The sequence below is a fragment of the Choristoneura fumiferana genome, chromosome 28 (genome assembly GCF_025370935.1).
Source record: "Choristoneura fumiferana chromosome 28, NRCan_CFum_1, whole genome shotgun sequence".
Taxonomy (NCBI): Eukaryota; Metazoa; Arthropoda; class Insecta; order Lepidoptera; family Tortricidae; genus Choristoneura; species Choristoneura fumiferana.
In genome coordinates, this window is record NC_133499.1 from 7,618,863 (window position 1) to 7,636,721 (window position 17,859).

A 17,859-nucleotide genomic window follows, 5' to 3' on the forward strand; every position below is an offset into this window, starting at 1 on the left:
ATGCTTGTACTATAACTTCCGCCGCCTAACTTTGCCTAAAAGTTCATTGCCCCGACTAATACCACAAAAACCATAAAGGTATAATTAGAAAATTAAATTGAATAGGCACTATACCGTTTAGCAATTCCAACACAATCCGGGAGTAACGTAAAGACGTCGCATAAAAAATGTATCTCAAAAATGCGTCAAAACTGAGTATTAAGTAATGAACTTTTAGGCAGATTTATTTGGCGCGCGGTAAATGGATACTAGGCAACGGATAAACATACTTATATACATAGATAAATACATACTTAAATACATATTGAACATCCAAGACCCGAGAACAAACATTCGTATTGTTCATACAAATATCTGCCCCGGCGGGAATCGAACCCGGGACCTCAAGCTCGAACTTTGTGGGTATCCTGCAGTCCTGCTGACGTTTATTATTTAATACGAGAGTGAGAGAGACGGTACGATACGAACTTCGATTTTCGATTTTCGTTGTAGCCCCCAGATACATTGAATAATGATTTTCCATTCGTATTTTGTCGGAAGAGCTCGTATATATCTTGCTGTCTCAATTAGGTTTAGTAAACTGCAGTATCATCATCATCATCCCAGCCTATATACGTCCCACTGTAGGGCACAGGCCTCCCCTCAGAATGAGAGGGCTTGGGCAGTAGTTCCCACGCGGGCCCAGTGCGGATTGGGAACTTCACACGCACCATTGAATTGCTTCGCAGGTTTGTGCAGGTTTCCTCGCGATGTTTTCCTTCACCGCAAAGCTCGTGGTAAATTTCAAATGTAATTCCGCACATGAATTTGGAAAAACTCAGAGGTGCGAGCCGGGGTTTGAACCCACGACCCTCAGTTTGAGAGGCGATAGGTCAAACCACTAGGCCACCACGGCTGCAGTAAGCTATACTTTATTTTTTTTTGTATTAGAAAGAAGGTAAGCGATCTTGTTTTTTGATGATGAACCTCCAAGGGTTCCACAACACTCAGTCCTGAGCTCCCGCATCCCAATGGTTCCAACCGTCATCAATCATTAGACCATTGCTCTATGGTGCTGTAGGTAGACATAAGTGAATATTTTTATTTTTAGCAGCAATAAATACGTAAATAAACGAATACGTAGATATATTTGACGTAATACACAATGGAAAAATTATAGGCAATATTTGAAAAGAGAAATTTGTTTTTTTGACATGTTTTTCCTCATTTATTATGTCATGTCGCGATAATAACAGAATGTGGAAATATAGAAAATAAAAATAAGATTTCAATATTTGCGAATCGTCACTGCCGTGTGAAAACTTACTACCAGAAATTGGCACTGTTTTTTTTTTAAATGCGGACGTGCGTTAAGTGTGAGGTTTTCTCATGAATAGAAGTACATAAAAAAAAGGTTTTTGTAAATATAGTAAAACGCTCGTGTTTAATGAAAAGTGCACCCTAAAGTGGAACATTGCACAAACAAATCAGTGAACCGAAAAATCGTCTTTACAACCCGCCAATGACTTTAAAAGACCTGTCTAATGATACCCCCACTAGGGTTAGACGAGAAAAAAAAATCACGCATTACGTCTATGAGAGGCGCTCTGAAAAAAATTTTTTTTTTCTAAATTTAATTGAAATGAAACATTTGGGACTAATTGGACAAACTATTACAGGCCAATGAAATTATGTACTATTTTGCTCCTACTCTCTATTCTATTCTCTCTCTCTCTAGCTTTCTGCCTCTCCTTTTACTTTCTGTCTCAAACGTACTATAACACATATAAAAGTAAATACTTTTCTAAAGCGACACATAGCGTGTTTCAGATGGTTACAGCACCATCTAGCGAGATAATAAAAAACTAGATTACTTTGAACCTAAATACGAACTAGACACTTGTCTCTGCGAAATCTCTCTGGAAAGACACAGTATTTGAAGTTGAAATAAAAAATACAAAAACCGGCCAACAGCGTGTCGGACACGCCCGAAATAGGGTTCCGTAGCCATTACGAAAAAAATTCTAAGGATTTCGTATTTTATACGGAATCTTCCAAGTTTAGGTATATTTAATACCTACCTTAGGCTGCTATTTACTCTTAAACTACTAATAATTCTCAAGCAAACTTAGCCGTTATAGTTTTCCTTGAAAGTTTGATATAATAAATAAATAAATAAATAAATATCACGGGACAATTCACACCAATTGACCTAGTCCCAAAGTAAGCTTAGTAAAGCTTGTAATATGGGTACTAAGCAACGGATAAATATAATTATATAGATATAGATATATACTTAAATAGGTACATATTAAACACCCAAGACCCGAGAACAAACATTTGTATTTTTCATACAAATATCTGCCCCGACACGGGAATCGAACCCGGGACCTCAAGCTTCGTAGTCAGGTTCTCTAACCACTAGGCCATCTGGTCGTCTGAAATACCTAAGTACTTGCTACCATCCTGATTTTTTTCAAATTTTTCCACCCACTGGTTTAGATTTTAGAGGGGGGGGGACCTATCCAACGATAACCCATACTATAGGGTTGGATGAGAAAAAAAATCACCCCCACTTTACGTCTATGGGAGTACCCTAAAAAAATATTTTTTTTAATTTTTTATTGTACTATTTTATCGGCATAGTTTACATATATATCAGACAGACAGACAGACAGACATGGCGAAACTATAAGGGTTCCTTCTTTGCCATTTTGGCTCCGGAACCCTTAAAACACTCCAAAAACCAATCTTCATACAAACTATAGTTAATCAAACCGACTGCGCCGTCTGATCACCAAATAGCGGTAAAAAACCACCGTTATATGTTAATTATTAGACTAGACCACATTTCGGGGTGCATACATTTTACAGCGAGTAGGTTCTGAGGTTATTGCATGACATACATAAAACTGACCTAGAAGTTAATTGGAATGCCGTGAATTTTGCAATATAATGAGTGAATGACAGTGAGTTTATTTTAGAGACGGGCAAATGAAAAAAAAAAAAATCCGTCAAGTGCGAGTTGGATTTGCGAACGAAAGGTTCAGTACCATTACAACAACATATACTACAACATTAAACATCAGCAAAAAAACGGCAAAAAAAACAAGTTTTTCGTATGGGAGCCCCCTTAAATATTTATTTTATTTTAATTTAATTATTTACCTTTAAAGTCATTATACAACTAAATATGCTATGAATATTTCAAGCGTCTACCTGTTGCCGTTATTAATATCGAGCAGAAAAACGTCAAAAATAGTTATTTGTTATGCAAGGCCGGAAAGTAACTGTTTGGCACGAGAGCTTATATTGAAAGGCGAGCAAGCGAAGGATTCTAGGATTGCGAAGCGAGTGGTTCAAAAGAAGAATCCTGAGCGTATTCGAGGGTTTCAAAGGAACGAGATGCTAAACAACTTTACAGCCGAGCGGAACACACAATTTTTCAACTCACGACAGCGAGAAAAATACTAGGTAAGTAGATGGAAGAAAATAAATTGAACACTTATAAATCAGTTTCAGGTTATACTAGCTAGCTTATGCCAGTGTCTTTTTCTAAATCGCAGAATTCTCATCCCATGGAAATATCTCAAAATACATCCACGTTCTTGTCTCCATAAAAAGAGGGAATTTCGAAGTCCAAGTTAAAGTTCAGCTTTCTAGATCCAGGGTTTCGGTTAGACGTTGATAAGTAAGTTAGCCAGTACTTACTTTTTTACATTTAACTATGCAAGTAGCTAAACCTACTTGAAGTTAAAATAATTATTACTAGAATTGGTAATAATGACAGTGTGAATTTTATTCCCTCCGGTAGGTGCGTTCTGAAATTGACCACGTATCTATCTACCTATTTGTTGTTATTTTAAAAACTTATGTAATAGAACAAAATGTAAATAAATGTTATCTATTCTTTTGGTATTAATAAATAACAACAATAATAATAATTATAACAACGCACTTATATTACTTAATGAAATAATTTATGACAAACCGCGTTTCAGAACGTGTCATTGTGCTTTTTTTTCGGGTGCGTTTCCAAATCCCTTATCATTCATCATTTGATATCTATTTTCTTCTTATTTGTTCTGTATTTTTTTGTAATTATATACGCATTTGGAATAATTTCAGAAAACTGAAATGAGCTTTATTGTTACTTACTAAATAAATTTTTAGTAATAAGAATAAAACAACAGATTAATTAACAGATTTAAATATTAGGTACTTCAACAATGTATGACGAACTCTTTTTTTGTGAACACGTCAATATTCAACGCTTACTTTCTCAACCTCGTATCTGAGCCAATCAACTTTTTTACCGACACTAATCTGTCCGCGACATTTTTCAAACAATTGCAGATTTTTGTAAGTAAACATGTTTTTCTGTAATTTAATAGATGGTGTACATGAATACATGCCATCCTACGTAAGTTCAACCTATTAAACCGTGTAATATCTTGTTGGAAGTACGATTTTTTGGTAACGCCAGAGACAATTTTGGTAACGCAGGAGACGCCCAAAGTGTCGGTTAAATAGTTGATTGGCCCACCTACCCGAATTCTATACAACAAATCTTTTACACTGAGCCACGTCACTTCTCCCTTTGTCTATGGTTTTAATTTTTAATTTTTTTCTCCGTCTGACTGGGGCAAAAAAACTGGCTCATGCATACATGTTTATTTAACGTTTGGGCTCCACAGAAAACCAGCGTTACTGCACATAATGTGCGGCAACACATGCTGAGTGGAGACCCTTTTTGGTATCCTGCCGTGTCACCAAGTAACATAGTTTTAGTGCTAGTTTTAGGTGGTACTTTTGGAGCCAATATAAACTTTTCTTTCTTTCTTTCTTTCTTTTCTTTCAAATCAACACTCTATCGCACTTAACATAAAGATAATTCTAAAGCAACTTTGTGGCCAGATACGAGGTTGTGAAAGTAAGCGGTCGATATGTATTTTCAAGATATTCCTCTTCTTCTGCTTTTAGTATTTGTTGTTATAGCGGCACAGTAATACATAATATGTGAAAATTTCAAGTGTCTAACTATCACGGCTCAAGAGATAGAGCCTTGTGACAGACGGACAGACAGATAGACAGACAGCGGAGTCTCAGTAATAGGGTTCCTTCTTCCTTCCCTTTGGCTACGGAACCCTAAAAGTATCGATGAACGTAGAGTGAAAAATATAGATATTTCAAAGATGTACAAAAGTTTGGTAGCCAGTTTTAGTACCTTTATTTTAGTTAAAACATATTGACATTTCAAACGTAAAAAAAAGCTTTATTAGGTACTAAATTAGTCATAAAATATCGATAATTTAAATAATATCTATGAATACTGAGTAAAAAATCTCCATATTATTATATCGAAGGTGAAAAGAATATGTTTTGTTGCAACTTCTACTAGCTTTATTACTAAATCAGGTTGCATTAGCATAAATTAAAAAATATAAATGCATAACGTACCGAATTAGCCCATGACATTCAAATATTTATGCAGTTTTTTGCATAAGCCGGCTTGAGCTTCCATTGCATAATAATAACCTAATCAACAATAAGTTGGAATAACCTCACACTTTGTCATTTCAAAGTTCAGTATCTTAAAATCCGCTGTACCAATTGATGAAACATGTCTAAGAACCATCGCTGGAAAGCCTGCTTTAAAATAAAAAAACGCATTCAAATCGGTCCACCCGCTTAAGAGCTACGGTGCCACAGACAGACAGACACACACACAGACACACATAGCAGTCAAACTTATAACACCCCTCTTTTTGCGTCAGGGGTTAAAAAGTGAGATTCGCGACTAATAAGAATGTAGAATGGATATCACAATTTAAATGAAAATAAAATTAATACTAAATACAACAAAATGTCTTAAATACAATTTTGAAACGTATTTGATATTCAGAAATAAATATCGAATACCGATTTTTCCAGATTACAAAAATATCGACGATATACTTATATCGATAATTTTCTGGAAAAAAAAGATGCGGATGGGTTTTATTTTAGTTTTATATATTTACTAGCGTTTTACCGCGGCTTCGCACGCGTAAATCATTAGATACAGCAATTGAATTGAAATTCCGGGTTTATTAAATTCTCGTGGGGATTCCCTAAAATTACATCGTGCTTTTCATTGACGTTAAATTAAAACAACCATGTCAAATTTCATGACTCTAAACCCAGCGGTTGTTAATTCGAGTTTTTATCCCCATCCCGTGGAAATATCGGGATAAAAAGTAGCCTATGTGGTATGTGGTATGGATGGTAAGATGGTGGGATGGTGGATTGCTACTACCATCTTGCTCACTAATCCTGCCATAAGCAGTAGTGTTGTGTTTCGGCGTGGAGAGTAAGACAGCCGGCGAAATGACTGGCACTTGAGGTATCCCATCTTAGGCCTCTAGGTTGGCTACGCATAAGCTTATGGGCGGTGCTGATCTCTTACCATTAGGAGACCCACTTGCTCGTTCGCCATCCAGTCAAATAAAAAATAAAAGTTAAGATGGGATATCTTAGGCCTCTAGGTTGGCAACGCATCTGCAATACCCCTAGTGTTGCAGATGTTTATGGGCGATGATCTATATATATATATATATATATATATCTCGGGGATTTTGGAAACGGCTCCAACGATTTTGATGAAATTTGGTATGTAGAGGTTTTCGGGATGAAAAATCGATTTAGCCCGGTGTTATCTCTGGGAAACTGGGTTATCGAGTTTTAGGCCGAGCGAAGCTCGGTCGCCCAGGTACTAATAATTATTTTAATCAGCTAAAGAAGTTAATCGTCTATTTCGGCTATTTGGCAAGATTGACGCAATGCAGTTCTAGATCACATAATCGGGCTCGATGCCCGCCGAGGCGGAACCGCGTGTTTCCACTAGTCTACTGCAGTTTAATATACGAGTAGTAGTGTCCCAGCATGTTATTCCTTCAATAGGGGATAATTGGAGGGCCTTGAAGTTGGCAACATTTGCCTCCCGCGCTTCACAAGGCGACGGTGGCGCCGTGAGTGAAAAAGGAACTACTGTTCTTGCGGCGGATCGGTCGGATGGCGTGTGTTCCAACAGTCACTCTTCGTTAATAAAAACATTATAACGATTTATGTTAAGATTGTGATGTGTGGTGTAGTGATACTACATAACAATTACACAAAACAAGCCCAAACATCGACAAGAACTCGGCCCGGGCCACGGCGGCGGTTCCACTCGGCGGCCATCATCAAGACCACGCGGGTTCCATCAATTCAAGGTAAATTGTCCCTTATCGTGTTATAGCATGCTTGGACGCCTTCCCCACTGTATGTAATAATTCGAGCTATCGAAGAAGAGTATGTCGGTTAACAAGTAGGAAGATAGATATAGAAGAATACATTTTTAACCCCCAACGCAAAAAGAGTTATAAGTTAAAAAAAAAGAGTTATAAGGTGTTGTAAGTTTGACCGCTATGTGTGTCTGTCTGTGGCACCGTAGCTCTTAAACGGGTGGACCGATTTGAATGCGGTTTTTTATTTGAAAGCAGGTTTTCTAGCGATGGTTCTTAGACGTGTTTCATCAAAATGGGTTCAGCCGTTTTTGAGATATAACTTTGAAGTGTTAAAGTCAGGGGTTTCCAACTTTTGTTGGTTAGGATATAAGCTATAATTGCTTATATAGCTATAATTGGTTTTGCTATAAGAGCAGGTAGATACTAAATAAATGCAGGTAGGAGCTTACTATTCGTGGTGTACATATGTACAGTCAGGTGTAAAAATATGTACTTATTCAAAGTTTCAAAAATATGTACCACAGACTCTTATTCCGACGCAATAAGGCCGTAGTAACATATTTTTGAGTGGATCGAATAGATACTTATTTTTGTACTTGACTGTACATACAATAAAGATTCATTGTATTGTATGTTGTAAAGAATTTCGTTTAACAGACATTTTTTCTCATATTATCGTTTCATAGAATAATCAATAGGCAGAACACTTACTTCGAAGAAATTGAAAGCATTGATTTTTGTTACAAATATTTTTTTTTGGTTGTCTGTCAGACAACATTTTAATAGAATTTTGTTTAACAGACATTTCTTCTCAAGTTATCGTTTCATAAAATAATCAATAGGCAGAACACTTACTTCACAGAAATTGAAATCATTGATTTTTGTTACAAAAAATTTTTTTTTAGATATTCAATATTCATGTCATATAATAACAAATCAAATATTAAGATTGGTTTTGGAGTCTTTTTGTATTTTTTATTTCAACTCCAAATTTTGTTACTTTTTTATATTGTTATTTTGTTTTTTAATTTATTTTTGGATTTTAGAAATCAAAAATATCATGGGACATTTGACACCAATTGACCTAGTCCCAAACTAAGCAAAGCTTGTACTATGGATACTAGGCAACGGATAAACATACTTATATAGATAAATACATACTTAAATAGATATTAAACTTTGAACATGAAACTACCGTGAGACTCACTCGTATTAAATATATTGACCCGGATAACTCACGTCTTAAATCGAGTTTAGCTTAATGTTTTATAGGTTTAATACTTTGTTTTTGTGCGCGTGTTGCAGCAGCCGCTGAGTCGCGTTGCTCCGAAGACGAAGGGCTACGGATTAGCCCGAAACATGTCGAGCTAAACTCGATTTAAAACGTGAGTTATCCGAGTCAAAGATATTAAACTTTTCTATTAAATATATTTCATGCAAGTGAATAGTCGTTGAAGCAATAATATTGGAAGTAAAAATAAATGGACCAAATATTACAATGAAACATTTTCTGCGAAACGAAGTTCTATGAAATTTCTGTCCGCGAAAGTAGGGAACGCCCTCACGCCGTCTTAAGTCTCGCGGTCGGAGATGGTTTCCGGTGCCGTCCTCAAGTCTCGTGCTCGGGAGTAGTATGGATATGCACAGTTATGCGGTTAACTCGGAGTGATATAATTGCACCGACGCGTTAGCGAGTTTAGCAATTTTTAACTAAGTAGCTCCACAGAAAATCTAATTACAGTCAACGTCATAAATCCTTGTCACTTTAACGTCATCTTTGAAAAGCCATACGAAATTGTGTAACGACTGAAGGCGACTAGGTACAGAAATGATCACCTTATGACGTTGACTGTAGCTATGCGATATTTGTAGTGTTATTGTAGTTCTGTATCGGATGCAACCCTGGATCTTATAAGGCAGTCGGTTTTTTTTTATTACTTTCGTTGGTAAAATTTTGAATTCTGCCAGTTAGGATAAACCGTACGCGATACGGTTGTCTGTTACCCAACGAACAGATAACGATCGAGTCTGCTCTAATTGCGCTCATTTATCAACTGTTAGTTTTTAAATAACTCAATTCTTCTAAGTTTTTACTAACTTGTCATATTTGTATATAATTTATTGAATCAGGCGTTACTTTGCGGATGTCCATATCAATGAAGTAAATAATTTCCTTGCTCACCCGCGACCTTACGATAGCTAAGCTTATGCAAAATATGCGTGTTCATGCAGATCCTCCACCTCCACACTGTAAGAACACACACAAATCACACAAACCCATCTATCACCACCACCACACTACACTTGTTACACTTGTTACAGTTGTTACTCTAACAACTGGTGGCATGGTGTACGGTTGTGTCACTCTGAAGATGAGCTCTGTTTGAGTTCGAAACGCGTCAGTGTAGTGTGGTGGTGGTGATAGATGGGTTTGTGTGATTTGTGTGTGTTCTTACAGTGTGGAGGTGGAGGATCTGCATGAACACGCATATTTTGCATAAGCTTAGCTATCGTAAGGTCGCGGGTGAGCAAGGAAATTATTTTACTTCATATTTGTATATGTATAAGCAGGTATTATTGATATTGTAAGAGACGTTTGTGTTTGCGTGTGTCTTTCAAATATAAAAAAAACTGCATTCAAATCTGTCCACCCGTTTAAGAGCTACGGTGCCACAGACAGTCAGACACAGACACATATAGCGGTAAACTTATAACACCCCTCTTTTTGCGTCGGGGGTTAAAAATAAACGTCCATTATTTTCTGATAATCTACCTGACGGATTTATAATCTGTTGGTATATTATCTCAAAAGCATAAATTTCTTGCAGCGATTCACCGAGTAGCATTTCACCTCGAACTAACAAAATTTCAATAGATTGTACTTGGCACAATTTTTCGTGTAGATTTTAACATTAGTATAATTAATTTGTAGTAATCTATTTTGTAAACCGACGCAAAAAGAGGGCTGTCATAAGTTTGACCGCTTTGTGTGTCCGTGTGTCTGTGTGTGTGTCTAATTATGTATAGCCGCATACATAACTTTATCTACATGCATATCATAAGTTTTCTGTAATATGTTCAGATATGGCCTGTATTTTGACTTTCTTTGACTTTGACTTTAACTTTGACTTTGACTTTGACTTTGACTTTGACTTTGACTTTGACTTTGACTTTGACTTTGACTTTGACTTTGTCTGTGTCTATCTCTGTGTCTGGATGTGTCACCGTAGCTCTTAAACGGGTGAACCGATTTGAATGCGGTTTTTTTTTGATAGCCGGGTTTTTGGCGATGGTTCTTAGACATGTTTTATCATAATCGGTTCAAATGTTTTTGAGATATTGAACTTTGAGAGACAATGTACGGAGTTTCCAAACTTTTTGCTGGTTCGATTATCTAAGATGCTCCGTGACACACAATAGCCGCCTATAGTGAATGAAACAAGTGTCCCAAACCAGTTTTGATCGCAAGTGGTCCACTGACACACTTGCATGGGGGTTCATTCGCCGGCAACCGGTTTGTTACCAATAATGTATGATTGTGTGTATGTAAACTCTTTATTATACAAAAGAAAAGAAACTCCAGGGTTCCATTCAGAAACTAATTTAGCCCATTTTTAGGGTTCCGCAGCCAAAATGGCAAAAACGGAACCCTTATAGTTTCGCCATGTCTGTCTGTCTGTCCGTCCGTCCGCGGCTTTGCTCAGGGACTATCAATGCTAGAAAGCTGTAATTTTGCACGGATATATAGGAAAACTATGCCGACAAAATGGTACAATTAGTGGTAACAGTAATGGTACAAGTAATGGTTTTCTTGAGAATTATTAGTAGTTTAAGAGTAAATAGCAGCCTAAGGTATAAAATATACCTAAACTTGGAATATTCCGTACAAAAACGAAACCCTTAGAAAAATATTACTTGATTTTTTCATAATGGCTACGGAACCCTAACGAAAATTCTGTCAAATGAAATTCGATTAAACGAGTTTCGAAATACTGATAGATTATGCATACCTACACTTGTTTCATCTTTTTTTATTTCCGCGAACATTTCAACCGACGCGCAAGCTCATTGTTGGAACCTACGAAGTAATTAAATAGGTATTTGGGGAATTCAAAAGAAACATCTTTTTCTTGCGTAATATCACAGTCATCGTTAAAGGTCAAATTTATAAATTTATTTGACTAGTGAGATTGACATGACACATAAGAGACATTAAAAAAACTTTCTTTAGCTACGAACTTTAAATAAAATAACCTAACCATAAAAAAATCATTTTTAATACTTACAAGCTCTTTTGCTGACTGTACTTTTTGTTGACTATACTGGATTGTCATCCAAACTTCATTAATAATAATAATAATTGTTTATTTCCTTTTACAGAAGTTCTTATCGAGATGACAAGGTTGGGACCCTCTATTAAGTTTTGAACTTGTGCTAGGAGGCCTCGCTCTTCTAAAACTAGATAATTTTCAATGTGAAAGCCAGGAAAATTAAAATTTGTACCGGAAACTTAACTTACTTAACCTGAAACACTATTTGGGTCAATCAACTATTTTACCGACACTTTGGGCGTCTCCTGCGTTTCCAAAATTGTCTCTGGCGTTACCAAAAAATCGTACTTTCAACAAGATATTTCACGGTTTAATAGGTTGAACTTACGAAGGATGGCATGTATTCATGTACACCATCTATTAAATTACAGAAAAAAATGTTTACTTACAAAAATCTGCAATTGTTTGAAAAATGTTGCAGACAGATTAGTGCCGGTAAAAAAGTTGAACGACCCATTTGCATGTTATGGGCATGCAATCATGCATATGTGTGTGTGTGTGTGTGTGTGTGTGTGTGCGTGCGTGCGTGCGTGCGTGCGTGCGTGCGTGCGTGTGTGTGTGTGTGTGTGAGTGTGTGCACTTGTTAGTGTGTGTGTAAATGATGCGATTACACTTACAATTTAAAGACAAAATAATATTAAATCGCTTACAACTGTAGAATTCTCAAATGTCACAGTGCACAGCCGAGCCATTCGATTACCAACTCACCGTAGAACGCTCTCCCAGTGAGTGTCACAATGAAATCTCTTGTAGAGCAATGCGATGTCGCTATGACAGTTTCTAAGAAAAAGAAAAAGATGCAGCAGGCTCGGGTGTACCTTATAACAGAAATATAGATGGGAATGGTATATACTACGAGGCATCTGATGGTAATTAGTGAGAGGTTTTCTGTTTTAAGGTAGTCGAGTTGAGCAAGCCAGTTAGTCAGGACTGCCCTACAGTCATACAGTTTTAATGGATAGAAATTGAGTCTTTTATTTAACCTATTATACAGCTGTGCTAAAAGTGCATCAAATTGTCTTCTTGCAAAAGTCGATTTACATTGGGGCATAGGAGCTACAGATTTATTCTTCTATGGGTATTATATGACGGGTTAAATACCAAACTTTTTTTTTCCGTCTGACTGGGGCAAAGGAACTGGCTCATGCATACATGTTTATCTAACGTTTGGGCTCCACAGAAAACCAGCGTTGCTGCACATAATGTGCGGCAACACATGCTGAGTGGAGACCCTTTTTGGTATCCTGCCGTGTCACCAAGTAACATAGTTTTAGTGCTAGTTCTAGTCTTAGTTTTAGGTGGTACTTATGGGGCCAAAATAAACCTTTTTTTTTTTTTAATGACATGAGCTTCTATGGGTGTGTACATGAAAAACAGGGTCAGTATTATTCGGCCCGGTAAAGAGTGTCACCTGTCAAAACGATCGAGTCAAAGACACGTAAATTCTTTTTTAATGTTTTTTTATTCTGGTCTATGGAACAACCCGTAACCGACCGGACTGTCGTAATTTGGCGGTGAAGAAAACTCTTTCATTTTTAGGGTTCCGGAGCCAAAATGGCAAAAACGGAACCCTTATAGTTTCGCCATGTCTGTCTGTCTGTTTGTCCGTCCGCGGATTTGCTTAGGGACTATCAATGCTAGAAAGCTGTAATTTTGCACGGATATAAAATGTAAACTATGCTGACAAAATGGTACAATAAAAAAATCAAAAAAACATTTTTCGTCTCCCATAGACGTAAAGTGGGGGTGATTTTTTTTTCTCATCCAACCCTATAGTGTGGGGTATCGTTGGATAGGTATTTTAAAACCATTAGAGGATTTTTCGATTCAGTGATTTGTTTGCGAAAGAAAGAACTTTAAAGAAATTCATCCTTAAAGTGCAAATTTTCATTAAAATCGAGCGTCCCCTCCCCCCCTCTAAAATCTAAACCGGTGGGTGGAAAAATTTGAAAAAAAATCAGAATGGTAGTAAGTATATCAAACTTTCAAGGAAAACTATAACGGCTAAGTTTGCTTGAGAATTATTAGTAGTTTAAGAGTAAATAGCAGCCTACCTTCTTGACCGGTTTTTGTTATTTAAAATTAATTGATGATTAATTGATTGATTAAAATCTGATATTTTTTAGCGTTTCTAAATTTTTCAAACATTCCCTATTGTCTATATGTACTTTGAATACTCTTGTTGTGTCTTGTAAACAAATATGAAAGGAAGTTACCTAGGTAAACAAAACGAACACGTAACTCTTTTCATACATTTTATGATAGCGGAAATTGTATGTAAGGGAACTATTATACATTTAAGGTCAAAGCCCTTGGGCCAGATGGCCTTGTAATAACAACCTTCCGTTCCTAATAAGCTTAATGTTTGTATAATTAATAATTATACTAACTGAACTAATAATAAGTATGAGTAATAGGTATGTATGTCCGTTTATCGTATAGGCTGATTTTCATTGATCCAGTAGCTGTATCTAGCGTCACTGGATACGATCGAGCGAACGAATAGGAATGTGGTCTATTCCGATCCAGTGCTGGATCCTGAACATCATCATCATCATCATCCCAGCCTATATAACTCCCACTGCTAGGCACAGGCCTCCTCTCAGAACAAGAGGGCTTGGGCCGTAGTTCCCACGCGGGCCCAGTGCGGATTGGGAACTTCACACGCACCGTTGAATTGCTTCGCAGGTTTGTGCAGGTTTCACGATGTTTTCCATCACCGCAAAGCTCGTGGTAAATTTCAAATGTAATTCCGCACATGAATTTGGAAAAACTCAGAGGTGCGAGCCGGGGTTTGAACCCACGACCCTCTGCTTGAGAGGCGATAGGTCAAACCACTAGGCCACCACGGCTTATCCTCGGCGGATCCTGAACGCTGTACTGGATTGAAATATGTTTACATTAATCCAGTGGCAATCAGCGCTGAAATACAGTGATGCGGGATCCAGGTACCGGATCCATGAAAATCAGCCTTATGAAGACCGGATGGCTAATTAGTTAGAGAGCTGACTACGAAGCTTGAGGTCCCGGGTTCGATTACCGGCCGGGGCAGATATTTGTATTGTTCTCAAGTCTTGGATTTTTAATATATATGTATCCGTTGTGTAGTATCCATAGTACGCTTTGCTTAGTTTGGGACTAGGTCAATTGGTGTCAAGTGTCCCATGATATTACTATCAAGGTCCTTTTTTTAACCGACTTCGAAAATGGAGGGTTTTATTATTTACTAGCCCGCCCGGGTGGAATTCAGTTATCGCGCGCTGTTCCCTCGGGAACTGTGCATCCTTCCGGGATAAAAGTAGCCTATGTCACTCTCGGGCCCATAAACTATCTCTATGCAAAAAATCACGTCGATCCGTCGCTCCGTTTCGACGTGAAAGACGGACAAACATACAAACATATAAACACACAAACATACAAACACACAAACATACAAACACACACACTCATTTATAATATTAGTATGAAAGTATTAATTTATTTGCAGGTGGTAGGACCTTGTGCAAGGTCCGTCCGGATTGCTACCACCATCTTGCTCGCTAATCCTGCGAGGAGAGTAAGACAGCCGGTGAAATTACTGGCACTTGAGGTATCCCATCTTAGGCCTCTAGGTTGGCAACGCATCTGCAATACCCCTGGTGTTGCAGATGTTTATGGGCGGTGGTGATCTCGTACCATCAGGAGAACCACTTGCCCGTTTTCCATCAAGTCGAATAAAAAAAAATGATGGAATTCATCGATTACAGATTGATTGTTCTCATAACGATAATAATATTTCTTAACACGTGTAGTATTGCACGTGACTTTACATAATTAATGACGACTGTCATTTATTGGAAACCATTATGACGACCGGATGGCCATGTGGTTAGATAACCTGACTACAAAGCTTGCGGTCCCGGGTTCGATTCCCGCTCGGGGCAGATATTTTAATGAATAATTAGAAAACGAATGTTTGTTCTCGGGCCTTGGACGTTTAGTATGTACCTAGTACCTGGGCGATCGAGCTCCACTCGGGCTAAAACTCAGGAACCAGCGTTTTCCCAGAGATAAGAACAAGCTAGATCGATTTTTCATCCCCGAAAAACCATATATGTGGGATCGTGTGAAGGAAACAAACTTTTAAACCGAGAAGTAAAAAAAGTTTATTAAAAAAACTAAATGGAATACGTTAAAATGACAAAGAACAGAAAACACAACTAGCACGTAGGCTCACCCGATCGTAACTCAAATCTTAAATCCCTTTCACTCACTCGCTCGTCTCATTCACTCCACAATAAGTCTTCAGTCATTCGGTCGCTCGTTTACATCAAATCATTCAAACAGTAATCCACCCTCATTCCCGCATATATACCATATATACCAAAGGGTTTAGCAGGCTAAGGAAGGTCATGTGGCCCCTGTGAGGAATAGTTGAATTAATTGGTGAATGTCAATTGTTTGTCGCCTCATTACTAGCAATCTCTCCAACTATCAGCCCTCTACCTTGAACTGTCACAGAGATAATGTCAAAAATGATTTTTAAAAAAAAAAACCAAACTCGTTTTTCTCCTAATCCATAGCAGCTAAAGCATCAAAACAAAATCACAGCTACGTGGTTTGAATAGGAGTATACCTCACAATTTTATTAATATTTTATACGTAAAAAATAAAAATAGACCGCTTTTTTCAACAAGTTTTTTTGAAGGTACACCTATGAAAAAAATCATATAAATTGCAAATAGTATTAGCTATTACCATACGAAAAATCAATTGGTTATAATTGGTGCAACATACTGAAAAAAAAAACTAACTAATGTATTCAAGTATCAAGAGTGTAGCCTTCTGAAGATTCGCTTTTAAAGATTCATGTTCATTTATATTTTTTATATAAAACGAGGGGGAAAACGAGCAGACGGGTCACCTGATGGAGAGCGATCACCGTCGCCCATGGACACCCGCAACACGAGGGGAATCATTGCCTATATACTCGTAGCAACAAAGAGTGTATTATTTTAAATTTGACGTATGGCTGTCACAAAAGGTTACTGAACTGCTGCTGTGCTTGGATACTTACTACTGCTAAGGTTAACAGGAAACTAAAGTACATATGTTGTATTCTTAAAGTATTAACCTTAGCGGTCCCCCGACACCGACTAGGCTTAGATAAAATAAATATTACTAGGTACTTATGCTAAATTAACTTACGCTAATTTTGCGGGAAATCAGCATAGTCCCCGCGGGATAGGGATAAACGAATTCTTCGCAGATAAAGTCGCGGGCAACAGCTAGGTAGTGCATAATTATTTTTTACTTTTTAGTTGCCGTTTTTGGCGGCGTTTTTTTGTCGGCGATTTTTTCTCGGGCGTTTTTTATTTTTGTTTTTGCTTGCATTTTTTGTGTCGGGGGTTTTTAAAATTTTTAATTTTAAGTTCTTTATTTCATGTTTTTTAAACTTTGTTATTTATACGAGTATATATATTTATTTATTTATTTATTTATTCAATACGAAGTCAGGCTTACAGTTTGCACCAAAACGCCTAGCTCGTTAATACTTAATACTATGCTAAAAATAACATTCATATATATATATATATATATATATAATTTTTATTTTAAAAGTGTACTAGTGTCCGTGTAGTGTGTGTGTGTGTGTGTGTGTGTGTGTGTGTGTTGCTCCGAAGACGAAGGGCTACGGATTAGCCCGAAATATGTCGAGCTAAACTCGATTTAAGACGTGAGTTATCCGGGTCATTATATTTAATATGAGTGAGTCTCACGGTAGTTTCATGTTCAAAATTGTACTAGTGTCTTGGATATCCTGGCTGCAGCATCATCTCGTGTTGCCACCATTGTATTGTATGTAGAATCAAATACTGATCAAAAGGAATCAAACACGACATATCTGCTATTATTTTTTCAAGAGTATACCGGTGTGCTGGATATCCTGGCTGTAGCATCAGCTCATACTGTTGTCACAATTGCATTATACGTAGAATCAAATACTGATCAAAACGAATCTAAACACGCTATATCTGCTATGGTTTTATCAAGGGTGTACCGACTAATGTTCTGTATATCCTGGCTGCAGCATCAGGCCGATAATTCCATAATCTTGCATAGTTATAAAGTATACATGGGTGTTTCAAATTTTAGGTTCCAAATATGTTTGAAAGTAAAGTAAATACCCATTACGCATTAAAGATTCCTACCGCAGCGAACAAGAGCTGATGATCTGGAAACGGCTGAACCGATTTTGATAAAACATGTCTAAGAACTATCGTTAGAAAGCTTGCTTTGAA

The 17,859-nt window shown here is 37.2% G+C and overlaps 1 protein-coding gene across 2 annotated transcripts in view; it reads right to left on the bottom strand.

The window, feature by feature from the left end:
* Positions 1-17,859, bottom strand: part of dsb (scavenger receptor class B member debris buster) — a 145,616-nt gene that overhangs the window by 46,694 nt on the left and 81,063 nt on the right. The gene's annotated exons all lie outside the window — the stretch shown is intronic.